General features: G+C 45.9%; 1 protein-coding gene across 1 annotated transcript in view; it reads right to left on the bottom strand.

Moving 5' to 3' along the window:
* VGLL4 (vestigial like family member 4) overlaps positions 1-3,221 on the bottom strand; it is a 125,744-nt gene extending 122,523 nt beyond the window's left edge. Inside the window, exon 1 of the mRNA XM_018563821.1 lies at positions 3,161-3,221. The gene's annotated coding sequence lies outside the window, so the exon portion shown is untranslated. The remainder of the gene's footprint in view (positions 1-3,160) is intronic.
* Positions 3,222-6,212: the final 2,991 nt, after the last annotated feature.

Raw genomic sequence — 6,212 nt, 5'->3', positions numbered from 1 at the left:
CCTAGTACATGCATGGACAGACATCAAGCACCCAGGACTTACCAGGACATACAGCAGCACAGACAACAAAAAAAACAAACAACTTCTCTGCAACTTCCTTCATTCAGAGCCAAAGATCCCAGCCCTCCCCCACATGTGCGGAGAGTGATTGCTGCTCTACCCCCTCCCCTTCTCCAGTGACATGTGAAATCCTCAGGCAGCCTTTAACTTCAGGCTCCTGGCTGGTGTGTAACCCTTTCCTGGCCTGGCTGACCTGCTGTCTAGACAAACTGCAAAAGAGCAAATCCGACGCCCTCCCAGTATCAGGTATGAGCAAGGACACCCTCAATGCAAAGAAACCACACATGCCTGACAGTAGTAAAGTGATCAAAGCTACGCTTCCCATTCAGTTCCATGTGTAATAAACACAACGCACTGCTCTGCACGTGCAAATCCTGTTACAACCCTTTGGATCACAATGGTGCACAGTGCTACCCAAGCTGGGCACTATTTCCTTGCGATTCCAAACTTTCTGCATTTTTGGGGGGGGCGCCCAATAAAGAACCCAACCAATGGAATCCCATGAATCAAATGTAATTTCTAATGATCTCAGGACCCCAAAATAACTGGGCAACCCCCATTAAAGTAGATCGAAACACTTCACACCGTAGCGTTTCATTAATCCCATAAATAACACACGCTATCACACCTACCATGCGTCGCCCTGCATTTGAATGGCACCCCAATGCGCCTCCTAGAGGCTGTGCAGCAAAATGAGCAGTACTCAATTATTGTGCATTGTGGAGAAAAAAAAGTAGTGCCTGCTACTGCACATAACGCACCTAGTGCATGGTAACACACACTAGGTGAATGAATGGCAATGCACAGTAAGGCACGCTAGGTGTACTATAGCGTGCGTTACATGCTTGGTAACACACACTAGGTCCACTGTGTGATAGCAACTCAACGCAATGAATGGAAATGCACAGTAAGGCACGCTAGGTGCATGGTAATGCACAATTAACACAATGCTACGGTGTGAACTGGTCCTTAAACTGGCCAACTCTGTTGCCGGCTATTGTATTTTAAAAACTTGAACGGTGCTTCCATCTGTTTGGATGAAGGTACTGTGTAGACAAAAATGTTTGGGCCAGGCCATTCAACAAAATTCACTTCAAAAATAGTCAGCGGGGGGATGGATTGTGTGGGGAGGGGTGGTTGGACACCAACAGTGCATGGTGGTGCCATTCATCATGAATGCACTGAGGCAACACAGCTGCGTTGTAGTGCACTGCAATGCACAGTTAGTGTGTTGCGTTCCAATAGAAGGGTTAGGTGCAATTGTAGGCATGTTAGGGTGCCTTGGTGGCCCCTTCATTCTTAATATGGCTGCCCCAACACAAGGCACGTTAACGTGGAACATAAAGCCTAAGAAGCAATGGGCCCTATAAAAATGACACTTATTTAAAAAGTAAAAATACTCATTTAGAAAATACCGGTTTCACTTGTTTTCATCTGCTGATCTCCTGCAGCCTCTTTGCGTCGACACGCACTCTAGTGTCAGCTGCATATCTCTGGACAGGCTTCCCGATGGTGACAATGGTGGCCCATGTCTGCACAATGCATGTTGGCCTCTTGTAGCCTGCACTTGAGAATCATCTGACACAGTGACAACGCAGGAGCACCGCAGAGAGTTGCGATTCGCTGTGGTGCGCAAAAATTACAACATGCTCAAATTTTTATGCAGCGCACCTCAAAACAACTGTATAGTGTGAACAGGGCACATTAATGACAAGTGTTTTATGTGCCAGGCAAGGTATGCATGAGCTATGATAACATGTCATTTCTAACAATCTGTGGGCCCCAAAAAAGGAACCGTGGGCCCCGATAAACACATACTGACCTACAGGTTATGTCTCACTCATGGGTAGACATTTCAGGCGATTCCAGGGAGAGTGCAGTGTGTCCCGGACTCTGTTAGTGGAAGATTATATACAGAAAAGTGATCTGTAACATGGGAGTATGGACTGCGGCTCCCGGCACAAGGAGACACTCACGGCCATCTACTGTAATATCCCTCTATAGCATCATTGTGGACAGGGGGTGATCTCATCACTGTGCCGCCTCAGAACACACACAATGACATAGACATACTGGAGAAGACAAAGAAGCCTAACAAATGCACAGGGAGTGCGTGTGTCACCTTACAGGAACAGTGTACACAAAGGAATAGAATAAACACAGTGACAACATCAACTGCACAAAACACTACATACTGTCCACACACAGCACAATGTGGAACTGTACCCAGGAAGTGCAGACATGTCAATACACACAGAGTGAGGGAATGACAAGCACAATGTGTAGGTGGAGGCATGTGTGATCATCTCACTGTGTGTGTGTGTATTGACATGTGTACTTCTTGTGTATGGCTACACATTGTGCTTGTGTGACCATTTGACTAGGTGTATAATGACACATCTGTACTTATTAGGGTATACCTACACAATGTGCTTGTGTGATCATCTCCCCATGTGTGTATATTGACATATATCCATGCTTCTTGTCTGTGGCTACACATTGTGCTTGTGTGATCATCTCACTATGTGTGTGTGTATTGACAAGCACAATGTAGTACAGGTCATGTCAATACACACAGTTAGATGATCATACAAGCACAATGTGTACAGACGTGTGATCATCTCACATTATGTGTAGTTATTGTGCATCATTAAACAGTCAGATGATCATGCAAGCAGACTGAGTATAAGGATACATCTGTACTTTTTGGTTTATATCTACACATTGTGCTTGTGTGATCATCTCATTATGTATGTATAGACATGTCTGTACTCCGCATATGGCTACACATTGTGCATCAATACACACACACACAATGAGATGATGACACACACCTTGTGAGATGATGACACGCACAATGTACACACACACACACCTTGTGACATGATGACACCAGCATCCATACACAATACACACGTCATTGTGTGTGTATGTGTATAATTATATATTTTATTTTTTTTATCACACACACACACACACACACGCACACACACAGAGAGATGATGACACCATCACAGCGTGCATTCATATACAATAAGTACACACATAACAAACATTGCAGAGAGATGATCACACAATGCACACTCAGCAGAAAGCTCACCAGAGCAGCAAGTTTGTAGCTCCAACGTGCCTGATCGCGGAGCCCCTGGACGCTGAGGGTGGAGAGGAGCAGATATCAGATAAAGGTGGAGTTTATCCAGGTGAGATAATCCAGTAGTGGTGTGCGGTGTAATGTCCCAGTGTTAGGAGGAGGAGGGGTTCACTCTCCGGGGAGAAGGGGGGGCCCCGTTGACGGATATTTGGGGGGGGGGGGGGTAGAGGGGAGACCCCGGTGCAGTGGGGGCAGAGGGGGACCCGGCAAAGTTGCTCGCACAGCGCCGCTCTCCGCAGCAGGAATGTGAGGAATGATGGAATTCTCTTCCTGGCAGGTGGGCAGAGCACTGCGCGCTGATTAGCGGGCCGCCGGGTGAGCTCAGAATATATTAGCATAATGAGGGCGTGACGTCAGACCCTGAGCAGCAGGAGCAGGTAGACCGGTAGGAGGGCACACATGGAGCTGAGTCTGAGCAATTCAACGAGAGCCAACTACAGCTCCCAATTCTCCCCCATTTAAAGGGACTTTCCCTCTTATGGAACCAATTCCCTCCTTCCTTCTCAGCTGATGATTTTGGTCTCATATAAAGGCCTCAATAAAAATGCTTTTTTTATTTTCCTCCAACATCTGAAGTCATTTGCTATACTGAAAAGTAACTATAAAAGAAAAAAATGGTTAAAATAAAGCATTTGTGGGTTTCTTCAATAATTTTGTGTGTATTCAAGTATATTTGTAGCCAAAACCTTTTCTATAGTTATGAATAGAGTAAAGCTGGACATACACTGTACAATCTGATTGTACAATCTCCTTTAGATCTACCATCAACTATGGAGTGCAAGGGACTGCCTGATTGGATACAAATGGAATGGAGTGTTGATGAATGTCCTTATATTATAAGGTTTTGGTAAATCTAATGGAGAGTGTGCAGAGATTGTACAATCCTATTGTTTAGTGTATGGTCAGCTTAAGGCCCCTTGATCAAGAGGGTTTTATTTCTTTTTTTATTTCTTTTATAATTTTTTATTAAAAAACAAATTTCACTTAACTTTATTGCTATCACACAGGAGCTAACTGAACCTGTCCCTTCCAATACAGGACTTTGAGCACAGCAGTGTGCTGGGTCTCCTGTGACAGCTGAGATGGGAAGGTTGCAGAGTCCATCTCTCCCGTCTCAGGGCTTGTTCACACCAAATGCAGACCAGATCTGCATAAGTTTCTGCACATGCAGTGCAGTGTGTTTAGTCGCGTTTCGGGCCGGGTTTTTTTAAAAGCCTAAAATGGGCTTTCAGTGCGTCCCAAGGCATTTGCATGCATTTGTTATGCGTTTGCATGTGTTTTGGTGCGTTCCGGAGCAGAAAGAAACAGGGCATGCTGCATACCACATGCTCTGGAACTAAACGTTCTGGTGTGAACTAGAGCACCAAATACCATTGGAATACATTGGACGCAGTTTTGATCCGTTCAGTCACTGCTCTGCTCTGCACCTGCTCCGCACTTGGGGTAAACTAGCTCTAAGTGTTCACACGGAGCAGAGCTGAGAATGGACATTCTCAGCTCTGCTCCCCGCTCTCCATCCTGATGAGGGGATCTCCATCTCCCGAGAGTGGTGGCCAGCGGGGAGGGCGGGGGAGACCTGCAGGCTGCATACAAGTGATCTCGGTGACAGCGCCGAGATCACTTGTACAAAACAAGCAGCGGCTCCCCCGCTCTACATTTAGCCCTGCATGCCCGAAGCAGGACTAAATGTAGAAAAGAAATACCCGCCCGGTGCCCAGAACTGCATGTCCCAGGCGTCGGGTGATAAGAATTCCACACCTCTGCTGCCCCAGGGCGGGCGTTGGTGGCCTTGTGGGAAATCCGGCCCTGACGGTGCGGTGACATCTGTGTCCGTCCAATTTGTTCCTCCATCTTGTGATGGAGGAAAAACCTAAATGACTGGACCCCATACAACTCCAAGGATCATCGGCTTCATTCAGCAATATGTGAAGTACAGCAACCTTTATGTAACCTTCCAACCTTTTTTCTTTTACGTAGACTTGAGAAGATGAAATACTTTGCTCGTGTCACTGGGACAGGAAGACACAGTAATAATAGCCTGAGGTTCTAACTCTTCCCCATTTTAGTCTGTGTCCCCACTGAGATTACCCATAACTTCCTGTTCGACAGGAAGTGAGGGGATATCTCCCAAATGGGGACACAGACAGTAAATTAAACAGGAAGTGGGTGGAAGTCTCTCAAATAGGGACAAATCCATAAATAAAAACCTGGCAGAGGTTGTTTCCCTTCCCCACTCTGTCTAGAACACACAAAAAAAAGTTTTTGCTGGGATTAGGCTTTAATATTTGTCTCATTCCCATGGCTGCAGGGGGCCGTGCAGTGTGGCAGTACACACTGTTCACTCTGTACTGCCGCAATATACGGCCCTCTGCACCTATGTGAATGAGACCTAAATACGGATTATAGCCTAATCCAGCCAAAACATGTTTTTCTTTTAGTTCTGGACAGAATGAGGAAAGGAAGCAACCTCTGGCAGGTACAGAGTGAAGAATGCCACACTGCATGGCCCTCTGCACCCGTGTGAATGAGGTCTAGAATAGGGATTGAAGCCTAATCTAGTGTTGCCAGTATCGGTACTCGGTATCCGCGAGTACCGAAAGCAAAATAACGGTACTCGATACCGAAAAACCGCTATCGGTGCATCCCTACTTATAATAAAGTATTCCCATATTGCTCTTTAATTTTTGTTCCCTCATCAAATTTCAATCAATAACATTTTCATAGGAATCTGACACCATTGGGAGCAGCAGGTACAATTCCATGTGGTTTAGGATAGATGATTGACTTTGGATGCATTTATCCTGCCACAGGAATCCCAGAAAGCAGGATAAGTCCCGGGGTGAATGGAGCTTTGTTAGTGCCAAATAGAAATAGCAGCTGCTTCTGATTACTTCCTCCCTTGTTCTTCTTTAGTGATTGGCTGTGCTAGCAGTCAATCACAGATGCAGCACAGTGGCTTAGTGGTTAGCACTTCTGCCTTGGAACACACCTGATTCTAATC

This window comes from Nanorana parkeri, unplaced genomic scaffold (assembly GCF_000935625.1).
Source record: "Nanorana parkeri isolate BGI_ZX_2015 unplaced genomic scaffold, ASM93562v1 scaffold700, whole genome shotgun sequence".
Classification (NCBI taxonomy): Eukaryota; Metazoa; Chordata; class Amphibia; order Anura; family Dicroglossidae; genus Nanorana; species Nanorana parkeri.
Note: the sequence above shows the minus strand (reverse complement) of the source record. Positions and strands in the feature narration are given on the sequence as shown.